At 40.1% G+C, this 12,843-nt stretch overlaps 1 protein-coding gene across 2 annotated transcripts in view; it reads right to left on the minus strand.

The window, feature by feature from the left end:
- LOC108432137 (probable G-protein coupled receptor 153) overlaps positions 1 to 10,752 on the minus strand; it is a 63,210-nt gene extending 52,458 nt beyond the window's left edge. For both annotated transcript variants that reach the window (XM_017705782.2, XM_017705783.2), the window contains exon 1: positions 10,398 to 10,752. The gene's annotated coding sequence lies outside the window, so the exon portion shown is untranslated. The remainder of the gene's footprint in view (positions 1 to 10,397) is intronic.
- Between the last annotated feature and the right edge of the window lie 2,091 nt (positions 10,753 to 12,843).

Here is a 12,843-nt window from a genome sequence, read left to right on the forward strand (position 1 = left end):
CAATAAGGCACTTACTCTCCTACTCATAACTTTCTACAAAGATTGCTGTGTTGAGATTAAACACACAGAAGCTTTCTTCATATAAAAAAAATTGTGTAAAACTGCCACAGCGAAAAACGGTTTCACTTCAATAAATGTTTGTTTTCTCATACATTTCACTTCCAGTTTTGTACATCACCTGCAATTTCCCCAAAACAGGCAGAAACTGCATTTTATGGCTACTGTGAAAGAGGGTTAAGCCTGATACCACAGCAACTGGTAGCCAATGAAATGTGGTCAACAAGCCAACAGACGCCACAGTTTCATTTTACGGGGTTTTAAATATGTATAAGTTGTTAATGTTGAATTTGTTTACTTTTCTGATTTGACATAAGTCACATGATCGGCTACGCTTCACATAGGCTGTATTTACATTCATGAAGAAGCATTTGTAGCTGTGCTAAAATAATTCAGGGTGGTTCAAACCCCAAATCCCCCGCCCCCCTCACCCCAGCTATGCCTCCGAAACAGAACACGTCAGTCTCCATGCTTCGGGGTGTGACGCTGACCTACATCTTTTCACGCAGCTGAGTTTTTTTTTACAGAAGCACGCTGATTAAAATGAATTTGTGTTGCCAGAAAGCACAGGTCTATAAGGCCGTAGAAAACACTGGTGGCTCTGCCTTGTCAGAAAAATCAACGTCACTGCCAGTGTGAACGTGCGACGGAGAGAAAGAAAGAGCAAGGAATATATATACACACTAACACCCTGCTTGAGGTAGATCAAAGTGCAGCAGCCTTGGTATTATGGGCTCATTAAAAACAGTAGCTTCTGTTTCGCTGTTGATACAGCATGTGGAGAGGAGCATGAAGAGCGCATCTGCAGGGATAGGGACCCGAGTGGAAACACTCTCCTTGCAATTGCAGTGAGAAGTGAGTTTCCAAAACAAAATTAAAGTCAGAGCGTCCGACAGGGCCGTGACAAAAAGCAGGCCCGCATGTGAAAAGGCGCGGGAAGGAGGCCATGCCAGTCTTAACAGTGCAGGGAGTCAAGCAGGCTTGGATTAGGGGGATTTTCTCATAAATTAATTTCGCCCTCGGTCAAGCAAGTTTGTTACATCCAGGACGTCTCTGGACAATAAAAATATAGTTCCTCCTTGTAGTCGGCTCTACAACTCCGCTATGTTTTTTTGACTGCTTACTAAATGGCCTACATCTTACATTTTTCTTGTATTATATTTTATTCCACCTGTGATGTTTGTGGTTTAATGTGCCAAAAGATGTCCTAATTCATTTTATATGACCCTTCTGTACCTTTAAAACAGATTGAGAACAGAAGTCTTTCCTCACCCACTGCTAACAGGTATATAAAATCAAGCACACAGCCTTGCAATCTCCAAAGACAAATGTCTTGTGTATATTGTCTCTATATGTTGTGTATATTTCACTATATTTTGCGTATATTTTCTCTGGACTTTGTGTATATTTAATATATTTCAATTCTTTTTTTTTTTACTTGCTTATTTTCTGTAGAGTGGGATAGGCTCCAGCACCCCGCCCCGCGACCCTGAGGGAGAAGCGGCTTAGAAAATGGATGGATGGATGATTACCAGAGCCTCACCATAAGCACATCAATGCATAAATGTCTTAACATGTTGTGCAAATGACAAATAAACTTGAAACTTGAACAAATACTGGCAGCAGAACTGGTCATACTAAAGAGCTCAGTGACTTTAAACTGTCATGGAAAGCCGTCTTTGCCTATTTCTCCCCTGCTAGATCTGCCCCAGTCAACTGTAAGTGCTATTATTGTAAAATGTTAGTATCTAGGAGCAACAACTGCTCAGCCATGATGCAGTAGACCATGCAAGCTCACAGAGCGGGTCTACCAAGCGCTGAAGCACATAAACCTTTCCTATAATCTGTTGCATCACTCACTACAGAGTTCCACACTGACTGACCCTGAATGCAATATAAGCACAAGAAATGTGTGTCAGGAGCTTCCTAATACGGCTTTCAATGGCCGAGCAGCTGCACAGAAATCTAAAATCACTACGTACCAAGCATCAGCTTTCTAAAGCATGGCACCATTGGAGCAGCGGAAACATGAGCTCTACAGTGATGAATCAAGCTTCACTATCTAGGAGTCTGATGGATAAATCTGGGTTTTTGGGGGGATGCCAGGAGAATGCTACCTACTAGAATGCATAATGCTAACATTACAGTTTGGTGGAGGAAGGATAATGATCTTGGTTTGTTTTTCACAGTTTGGACTAGGTCCCTCATTTCCACTGAAGGGGAATGTTAATGCTACAGCATACAAAGACATTTTAGACAATTCTATGCTTTCAACTTTGTGGCAACAGTTTGAGAAACATCTAATTCTTTTGTTTCATAAAAAGTGAGGCAAGTTTGGTTTTCCATAATACAGGCCCTTTAATGCCTTAATGTATATAATTATATGGGACAGGAAGCCAAAGTGTTCAGGGCCATTAACCGTCCTACACAGGGGCAAACAGATACAAAAATATGCACAAAGCAATGAATCTTGTGGCCAAAATGAAACATTTGTGGCCACAATAATAGAAGCATGTTTATTGTATGTACAGTACATTTACATTACGTTAACAAGCGGGTTTCAATACCGCAGATGTTGCCTTTTGCTATGAGCCCTTCAAGTACACTCCATTTTTATTATACCTGTCAAACCAGGAAAAGATGTGAAGGGATCCTTGTTTTCCACAATACATTCAGCTAGATTGAAGATTTTTATCATTTGATCCAACTGACCCACCTCCATCTTCATCAGGCTTTGATCAGTCAGCCCTGTTACTCTACTCTGTTATTGAGATCACTGGAGATCACTGCGCTCCAGTTGAAAGCTGCTGCTGTGCTTTTGAATATTGCGCTTTAAATGAGTTACTAACCGAGCCTGTGGTGTCTACCTTTTGTGAAAACTGACAACATAGTAGTCAACACTGCTATCGGATTCTTTACTGTTGTCACCACTGACAGCGGAAGTGAAGCCATATTTTAATAACCCATCCATCGCCACTATAGAGAAATTCTCTAAGCCTTCTAGCTCCACTAACACAGTGGTACTGTTACTGTTACAGCTGGCAAATTCTGACAAAATCTTATCCGATCTGGATCTTGCACAGGAGGGTGGAAAGTAGTGCTTTTGTTAATGGTGGTCACTTACGTGTGAAACTGATTCAGATATGTGTGAAAATTCAGCTGGTCTGGTGGTCATTTTTCAGTATTTTATTTTTCCCCTAAGGTCCACAAAAATGTTAAGCAAATCAGATTACTTACTTTTTAAGTTAAAACATTGATTCATTTTTACTGTGTACATTGGCAGACAATTTAGCTTTGTGCATTATTTCTTAAAACAAGCAACATGTTCTGCCAGTATAGTGAGGCAATTTCACTACTTCACAGAAATAAGTGAAATAATCTTGTAATATCCTTTCAACAATCTCAAAATAAAAAAAAAAATCTAAGCTAGATAGACACATTCAACTTTGTCATCACTCAGTACAAGTGCAAAACAGACAAAGCAAATGTACAACACCAGGCATAAATATAAAATATCTATGAAATATATAACTATATGAACAATGTATACACAATTATAAAAATATCTATGAATGATATATGCATGCATGTATACACATAATACGACAAATACAATATATAAGGTATGTTACGTGCTGTTAGAGTAAGCAGTTATGTGTTGTATTCTATATACAGTGAACTGTCTGTTGTACGGAAATGCAAGGGACAATAAATAATAACTAGATGTGCATCTCCTGAAGAAACTGCGAGAGTGCTTGAAAAGAGCTGCAAGTGTGTGTGTGTTTGTGTGTGTTTGTGTGTAGGTGAACAACACCTTAGGTGTGTGTGTGTGTGTGTGTCTGTGTAGTGTGTGTGAGAGGGAGAGGTGTATGTGTGTGAAGGGGGGAGAGTCATTAAAATGAACTGTCACTCTGTTATTATGCAGCTCTTAGTGGAGAAGCCTTGTTTGAGTCCGATTTGCACCCTCTGAACAAACAGTCATAACTCGGGAAATGTTTACTCTATCACTTAACCGGATAGATGGTGTGAGATAAGACCCCCTGAGGATTATTTTGGTGTAATGTTGTTCGTAATGAGAAGAAAATGTCTGAGTTATGACGAGTTAAACACAGAGAAAATTTTGAAATAAGCAGATTCTGATTTTGAGAAATTTACATGGGAGTGAATGGGGCAGTTTTCTGTGCCTAGTGCCAAACAAATGCTCATAACTCTAAAGCTAATTGATAAAATGATGAGATATTTTGAGGTTTCAGAAAGGACAAGTTTTTCTACCCTTTAAAACTGAACTGGAGTTTCTGGGTGAAAGTTTAAGGATTTTAAAGAAGATTCCCTGCGTGATCAGCTGTGCCTGTGAGACTGAGTGTCCTGCTGTGACGTCATCAATGCCAGTTAGAATTTGAAGTTCTAGAACATTCCTCCATTCATTCTTACGGAAGGTTTTTAATTTTTAAACTTAATTTTATTAAAAACTACCAATCTCATCAGCACAAGTCACAGCGCCGAGACCTTCCAAACACAGTTTGAACGGAGTCTGTACGTTATGCGCTTCGGGCTGTATTAATCGCAGAATAGTGTGGAAGAAGAAAAAGAAGAAGTATGAGAGATAACAGTAGAGCGCTTATTTGAGCTCTCTCAATATCGTGGGCAACTAGATTTATGATTCGTTTTCCAATATAGAATTTTTGCAGTGATGACAGTCACACCATTTAAACCTGCATTAAGGGGCCCCACCTCTGTCTTCTGCTTAAGGCCACAGAAACACTAAATCCACCCATTTGCAGCCCTAGTCTATAGCCAGCTCTTCAGTCAACCCTGTTTACCCGAGTAGACTTACCTCCCATAACAGGAGCAATGCACGCCACGGCACAGGCACATTCCTCTGTCAAAACTGACACCACGTCACCTAACAAATGCTGTGTAAAGTAATGTAATAACAAGTCACAAACAGTTCTGCATTATATCCTCCTCCCTTTGCTCGATGGTTCTAATAATACAATATGAATTACTTATCAGAGAAGTCAGAGACTGATTTCACAGCTGACTCACGTCTTCCATGTAAGGCATAGAATGGACACAGGATAAAGACGGAGGCCTAAACGTATCAGAAGAAGATGGGCTCCCTTGCCAATTCTGCCTACTCCCAAGGTCTCCTCTGTTTGCTCTGCTTTTAGGGGGGTTATCTTAAGGCCAGACACACTTTAAACCTTATTTGGGTACTGTATAAAAAGAAAGTGCTCTATTTATACAGAAATTTCATTCATTGACTGTATTATATTAGCAGTATCAAATCAGCACCCAAAGTGCTAATGTACAGCAATGTTTATTTAGCCATGATTATACTGCTGAATATTCCCCTAGTCTTTTCACATGGAACCTAAATGATTTTCTCTGCCTCAATATAATATCCATCAAATGAGCTGCTCTGACAGTACAATCTGGATCTCTTATCATGAAAGAAGTGAGCTGAGTGTTTTAGCAGATACATTTATTTTTCCAGGATTTTTCATCTGGAGATGATCACCAAACAGCATGGTTTGGACTTTAAAGGGGAAAACCACCATTCAAAATATCAGCACAACTGACTTGTTAAGATGTAAACAAAGTCATTCCAAGTGGTTTGATGTTTAATGCTCTGTTCCAGACAAACTTGCCGATTTTGTTCACAGCAGTGGTGACAGGAACCAGACATCTCCCTCATAAAAGCTCCCTCATAGACAGAGTCTTTTGATTCCATGTTATCGTGAGATCATACATGACTCTCACCTAGAGTTATGAGGCTATGAAGAGGCACTGAGATACACGCCATCTGCCTCTCACCGTGCGTTATTGGTGGATTTGTGTGTCCATCTCTATTTTGTGTGAAACTGAACAATGGACACCCAGGAAATCAGTAAGGACTTACATGTCGGAAACCCTTCATTCTTGATTTAGTCAGCATCAGAGACACATGTGAAATGGTATATAAGGAGTTTACACCCACTGAATTTACTGTAGAGGTTCTGGAAAGTGGCAATGAAGCTAACAGAACATTTTTATATGGGTATCACATGATATGCAAGTACCTTTAAAGGCAAATTTAGAAAGAAATGCAAAAAATGAGAAAATGCTCTTAGACCCCAGAGGGTTATCGTTCTATAATGTCAGTGCAAATATGGGCTTATTCTGTACTTCTTGAGTCAAATGTTGGTTTCAGGGAATCTTCATTTTAAATGACTTCCAGAAACTCAATAGATTTGTTAATATACACAGCAGATTTCAATACAGAACGCGCTGACCCTCCAAAATGGCTGATAATGTCAGTAGGACAACTCTATTTCAGTGCACCGACCCACATGTCCCTGTATCAGTCTTTGGTACTTTCAAACGAAAAATGAATTTCTCCAGTGAGTTTGAGCATAATTCACTACTAAACCAGCCTAACTGTACCCGAAACACCGCACCAGAGACAGCAAAGTGAGCTAATTAATCTAATGAATATGGATGGGGCAAGTACCATGCTCAGCAACAAAATGTTTAACTTGTAAAATGGTAAATTACATGAACAAATAAGCAGAGAAGCAAACTGCCAGGAGAGCGCCTGCTTACAAAGGCTAAATCTTGGAGACAGAAACCTGAAGTAGCTCTGAAGAGAAATTAAGCATCTGATGTCAAGTGGATCAAGTAGAAGACCATACAGCATAACAACCGACGTATTTGTTTCGCATTCCTGTCACAAGAGTAGTCGTAGTTGACTGCATATAAGCCACTCACTGAAGCCTGTGGACTGAAGTTCTGTCATCAAACTGTAGATGGAACAATGGTAAACGTCCTATGAAGACGTTAATGACCAAAACTGTCACGTTTTGTTGTACAAGTGTTTTTTGGATATTTTAAGCTGGATTTATTACAGAGTTAGATCGAACTCGTTCTTTTGTTTCGTCTCCATCGGTTTAACGTACAGCACATGTGCGCCTTCTGTCATTTTCAACGGTTCTGGTTATGACTATGCAAACATGCTCTGGTCCGACGCGTCACCATGACTTTTTAAAAAGAGGAGAACTGTACGTAGTCCTCAGAATTATCAGGGGCACAAGATGGTCTCAGAATTATATCTGTATCGGCAGATAATTGCTTAAAATTTCGCTGCTTTCCAAAAAAAAGTTTTTATTCCTTTTTATATTTCTCATTTGAGCACACCAGCTATCCTTTACATTTAGACCTGCTCTAATAATTACATAATCGCCTGATCACAATTATTTAAGCCAACTGCAATAATTTTCCACATTCAGTAGATTTCAGTCATTTTGTGCCACAAAAACACAATGAATTGGGCTTGTTGGGTTGAAGAGAGTAAATGAAAAAAAAAAAAAAAGCAGGAAATTCATTCACTGAGACAATACGGGAATTATGAAAAACAAACAAGCGATAAATTCAAACTTTTTTTGCCTATTTTCAGTCTTGTGAAGAACATGTAGCTTTGGCTAACTCACATATGATTCTGTGTAATTGTAGACCTTTGTCTTTGCTTGCTGACAACACTAAAGGCACAGTACTGATTCAACAGTACCACTCGTGTTAGCTACTATGTAAACACAGAAAGCATATAATGTGGCTAATCAGCCAATTCAGCCACTTTAGGCTTGTGTTTAATAGTTACAAGCCATGAACAAGAAAAGCCAATTAAATTTAATTTAGAACCATTTGCCAACTGTGTTTGCACACTGTGGAATGAAACCTCCACATTTAACCCATCCGTGGAGTGAATCACCCACATGCATGCACACTAGTGAACACACACACTAGGGGGCAGTAAGCACACTTGCCCGGAGCGGTGGGCAGCCCTATCCCTGGCACCCGGGGAGCAGGTGTTAGGTGCCTTGCTCAAGAGCACTTCAATCATGGATTGTCAGCCAAGGGGATCAAACCAGCAACCTTCCAGTCACAGGGCTGATTTCCTAACCTCCAGCCCACGACTGCCCATCATTAATCATAATTATAAACTATCACCTGCAATTTCATTTATGATGAGTGGACCAACAGAAATGCTCCAAAACTGCCTGTCCTGACATCGGATGTTTAGTATTGGCTGATGTTTGGTGACGGAAGAGCAGCATTTAGGAGTCACTGGGTTACTGTAAAAAATGTATTCATTGTATTGCATTTGTAACTCTACAGAAATAAATATTACATTTTCTCACAATGCTACATGTCATTGGCCTATGATTTCCATTTCGGTGCATTTTCAAGCCATCCTTGCATCACATCCAGCAAAGCTACACTTGTTGCACCAACTTTTCAAGATTTATCTACACACCAGTCTTAATCAAGTTGGCCTGGGAAAAAAAATCAATAATGTCAATCATCGGGTAAAGTTCTGTGATGCAAAATGCACTTTTGATTACATGAAACCCTTGGGGGTGACCGAGTCTATTACAGAGGTGTTTGAGATTCATCCATTTGCTTGATTTCCACGGACTGACTTAGCTTCTAAACCCGTGGGAAATTACCAAGAGACGCACCTCCTGAACTGCTTACCTCACCGTAGCAAATCTTCTGATTTGACTCATCACAGGTTCTCCTCGCAGTGATGTTTTATTCACTCTGACACAACAGTCAGAGTACCCATTCTTAAGATTCGAGTAATAGATTATAATTACACTCCCCAACACCTCTCTGCTCACGATTAAGCTTGGGAAATTTGCATTTAAATCACTTTGTAGGACCGTATGAGGAAGCTGTTTGCACAGGTGACTGACTCACTCAATCAGCTGTAACAATTTGTGCATCCACTTTGATAAGCTTTCTCTGTTTTAAGCGTTTTTAAAGCATTTAATAGGATTTTGATTAGCAAATGTCCAGACAACACACAACGTAGAACCATTTACAGTAAGCCTGAGATAAGAGTGACCTGCAAGTGCTGTTTTGGTGCATTCGCTTTCATTTTCTAGTACTTATTATTTCATTTACATTTATTTAAATGTATATCTGTGTATAAATAACACATACTTCATTTTATTTATCTATTTTTATTTTTACAGTTGAATCACATTTCAAATTCTGCCCAAAAGACACGTCTTTAAATAAGTTCAATAATAATAACTGCATGATGTTTACAGTCAACACATAATAATATTAAAATAATCTCAGCACTGACCAAAATAATGGCGATTATGATTTCTGCCATAATCGAGCAGCCCTGCTCTGAATGACTCTACAGCTCAACAATTTAATTATTTTTTTTCCTAAAAAAATCACCTTCAAAATAAAGCTTCCTAAAGGGTTGCTGGCTTGGACTTACAGCTGTAAGAAAACAAACCTTCACACTACATGGAGGTTCTTCAAACTTTACAAAGGTTCACACCAAAAATGGTTCCTGAAAGAACCTAACGATGAGAAGTTCTTTATGGACTCCTTGAGGGTTCAAGGCGGTATGACCATAAACTAGAGTCTGTGGAGAGGAGCTGTGTGGACGCGAAGGCTGTACAGATCAGCACTCCAGTTATGATTTCTTTGTTCTAAACAGCACTGAGCTTACATGCCCGGGGTGGGGAGGAGGCACTGTTATGGTTACTCACTGTCAAGCTGATGATGGCTGTGCACAGCCATAAAAAGTGTGCTCTGAATGTGGCTAATGGAAGCCCATGGTTAAGCCACTAAAGATGAGCAGACCTTGAGTTCTCTCAGTGTTCTTACTCTATGGAAACTGGAGATGGCGGGTTCTGTAGCAGCTTTGTGAAGGTTCTCCTCTGAGATGGGCAATAACCAGAACACAGTAACACCACACACTGCTTCTCAGCCACAGTGGGCTTTAGTCATTACAATTAGAAACCCATTCTAGCTGCACGGGTTTGCACGCAGCCATAACAGGCAGCTGAATAGCCAGAACGGGGCTCTCAGCAGCTTTGGCTTCACTTCTTTTCGCGCTATGACACGGGAAATAACTGAGCATCTCACTGAAACCACTCTCATTCACCCCGCAAGCCTCCAGCAGCAGAGCTACGGCTGGCTTCCTAGTCCAATTGTCCGTTCCACCTTAATTGGTGCAGCAGTTCCATTCTGGCGCCTCGGCGTAACTGCTGCACCATTTAAGGTGGAACGGACAATTCGAAAAAGAAGCCAACTTCAGCCTCGTCCTCCAGCACCAAAACGTTCAGAAGTATCTTGGGGAGGGTTGGGGGTTAAAGCAGCTGTGGAAAACATCTCCAGGGAGTCGGTTCAGCTTTAAAACTAACTAAAAAACACAGTGTTTTCCAGATGTCTATGAGCAGCAACCACCGCAGAGCTATCTCGCTACCCATAATCACCCGTCAGCAAGAAACGCAGCGTTAGTGTGTTTTCAGTAGTGTGGTTTCGCGACGTACCTCGACTGGACTTGGTCGAAAACCGAACCCCAGATGTTCCTCGGTGCTCCTCGGTGCTCCTCGGTGCTCCTCCACTCCTGCTATGTCCAGAGTTTCCTTTGTTTTGCTGTGTTTGAAATTCCAATTCAGAAATTGGCAGGTTGCAGCTTTAACGTCGCCGAGCGAGAAAAATGGCAACCGAATGGCCAAATGTGGGCTAACGGTACATCCCTCATCGCGTCCCCGTGCCGCTCAGGAGACCTCGTTTGCGAGAAATCCGTTAAAAGGCGTTTGAAGCGCGCGGAGGAGCGCAGGGAAGGCGTCCGCGCCGCCGTGCTCGCGCAGCCTCCTCTCACACCGCCCATTGAGCAGCTGGAGGAGGAGGCAGTGAATGGGCAGGAAGAGTGGATCACATGCCGAGTCCATGCTCCTCTTCTTCAGCTCATGATGAAGGGCTGCCTCCATCAGAGACCTCCTCCGCGCGACCCCGGCGCTCTTCTCCCCGCTTTTGGCCAAAACTATGGAAACATACAGCCATTTAATAAGACAAGTTTCCGTTAAGGCTTAGTATTTCAAAATTGTGACGTATCGTCTCATGGTTTTGACTTGCTATCTCGTAATAATGACTTAATATCTCATGATAATAAAGTGTTCTTACAATTATAAGAAAGTAGGTCATCTGAGAAAGTAAAGTCATATTCATGACACAGTCATCATTATGAGATGCTAAGTCATAGTTATTAAATATTAAGTCATAATTATGAGACAGTACGTAATAAGAATGAGATGCTGAGTCATAATTATAAGATGCTACATCATAAGTAGGTCGTAATTATGAGTAGTAAGTCATTATTACGAGATACTAAGTCAAAATCATGAAATACTAAATCATAATAATAATGGAATCTCATTATTATGAGATGCCAAGTCATAATTATGAGATGCCAAGTCATAATTATGGAAGACGTTCTCATTATTATGGCTTACTAAATGGCTATATTTTTTCAAGCAGAAGAAATGGGCTCCCAAACCATCTGGGAAATCTGTAAAAAAAAAAAAAAAAAGTTTTTCTGTCTGTAAAAATCGTTCCGTTACTAACTTACACTAAACGAAACTGAACTCAATTCACTTTTTTCACTGAATTCTCACTGAGTTTCACTGAAACTCAAGTCTCAACAACCACATCTTTTCAGTATTTAGTGGCCACACTTTTCTTATTTTCAGCTTTTGTCCAGCTTGAAATCCAATGTTTCTTTTACACTTGCCCGTTTTAGAAGTTGGTTGCATTTTCTGTTCCTCACAATTCAAATAATGCCAAACACATTCAGTGATGTTGAGGTCTGGACCCTGGGGTGGTCAGCCAGTTGCTCTGAGAACATCAGCAGCTTTCTTCTTTTTTGTCTGTTTCCTTTCCGCTGTAAGGGCTCTTGACAGCTGCGCAACCTTTCCGACCCATAGTATTGAGTTGTCTTCTCACAGCGGAAAGATGGACAGAAACACCTGTTTTTCCAGATCTGAAACAAGATGAAAGCTTTCCGATGGTGACAGTTTTGGTGGTCTACCAGTTTCTTGCCTGGTTTTGCCATGGACATATGGCTCTAGGAAAAAGAACATCCGTTGAAAAGAGGTCAAAAATGCTTCTTTAAACTTTGATTTATCATATTCACATATTTCATGCAAAAAAATTCAATTTAAAAGGGGGAATTCTAATAAAAATATTAGAATAAAATCCTTTTTATGATTTGATGTAAAATGCATTGTTCTAGAGAAGGTTACCAAGACAGAATTGATCAAAGTGGTGGTGATAGGAAGCAGACGTCTGAAGAGATTAAAAGATATTTTTAAAAATCCATTAATTGCAGAGAGAAACATGCAGGTCGTTATAAGTTAAAAGCATCTCCCACTTTTTACCACAACATCAACATTTACATACAACAATCTGAGTGAAATGTCTACATACGTTTCAGATTGTCTTACTGTTTGTCCCCTTGTTGCTTTAATGACAACATGCACTCAAGCTGGCACAGATTCTGACCACCATCACTGACAAAAGCCTGTGATGACCAAGATCAAATCCACCAGAGAGTCTCTGAACACAAGTTTCAGTAGAAGAGACAAAACTAAAACCATTGACCAAAGCAATGAGTTTCACTACACTCTTGATAAAGCCGGTTCTTCAAGGGATCATTAGTAAAGATAATGGTTTGTTAGATTCTTCATATTAATGGAAAATGTGTTGTATATGGAACCTTTTTGGAAATATAGAATAAAAAAAAGGTTCTGCTATTGTTAGAAGCTTGACGTTGTGACAACAGAAGAACCCTTTTTTATGCTATATAGAACCACTCCAAACATTTTCTATATAGAATCATGCACAACACTTTCTCCATCAATCTGAAGTACAATTGCACTATGTAAAGAACTATATAAGTACGAAATGGTTCTATATAGAACCCATGGTTCTATA

The sequence above is a fragment of the Pygocentrus nattereri genome, chromosome 29 (genome assembly GCF_015220715.1).
Source record: "Pygocentrus nattereri isolate fPygNat1 chromosome 29, fPygNat1.pri, whole genome shotgun sequence".
Classification (NCBI taxonomy): Eukaryota; Metazoa; Chordata; class Actinopteri; order Characiformes; family Serrasalmidae; genus Pygocentrus; species Pygocentrus nattereri.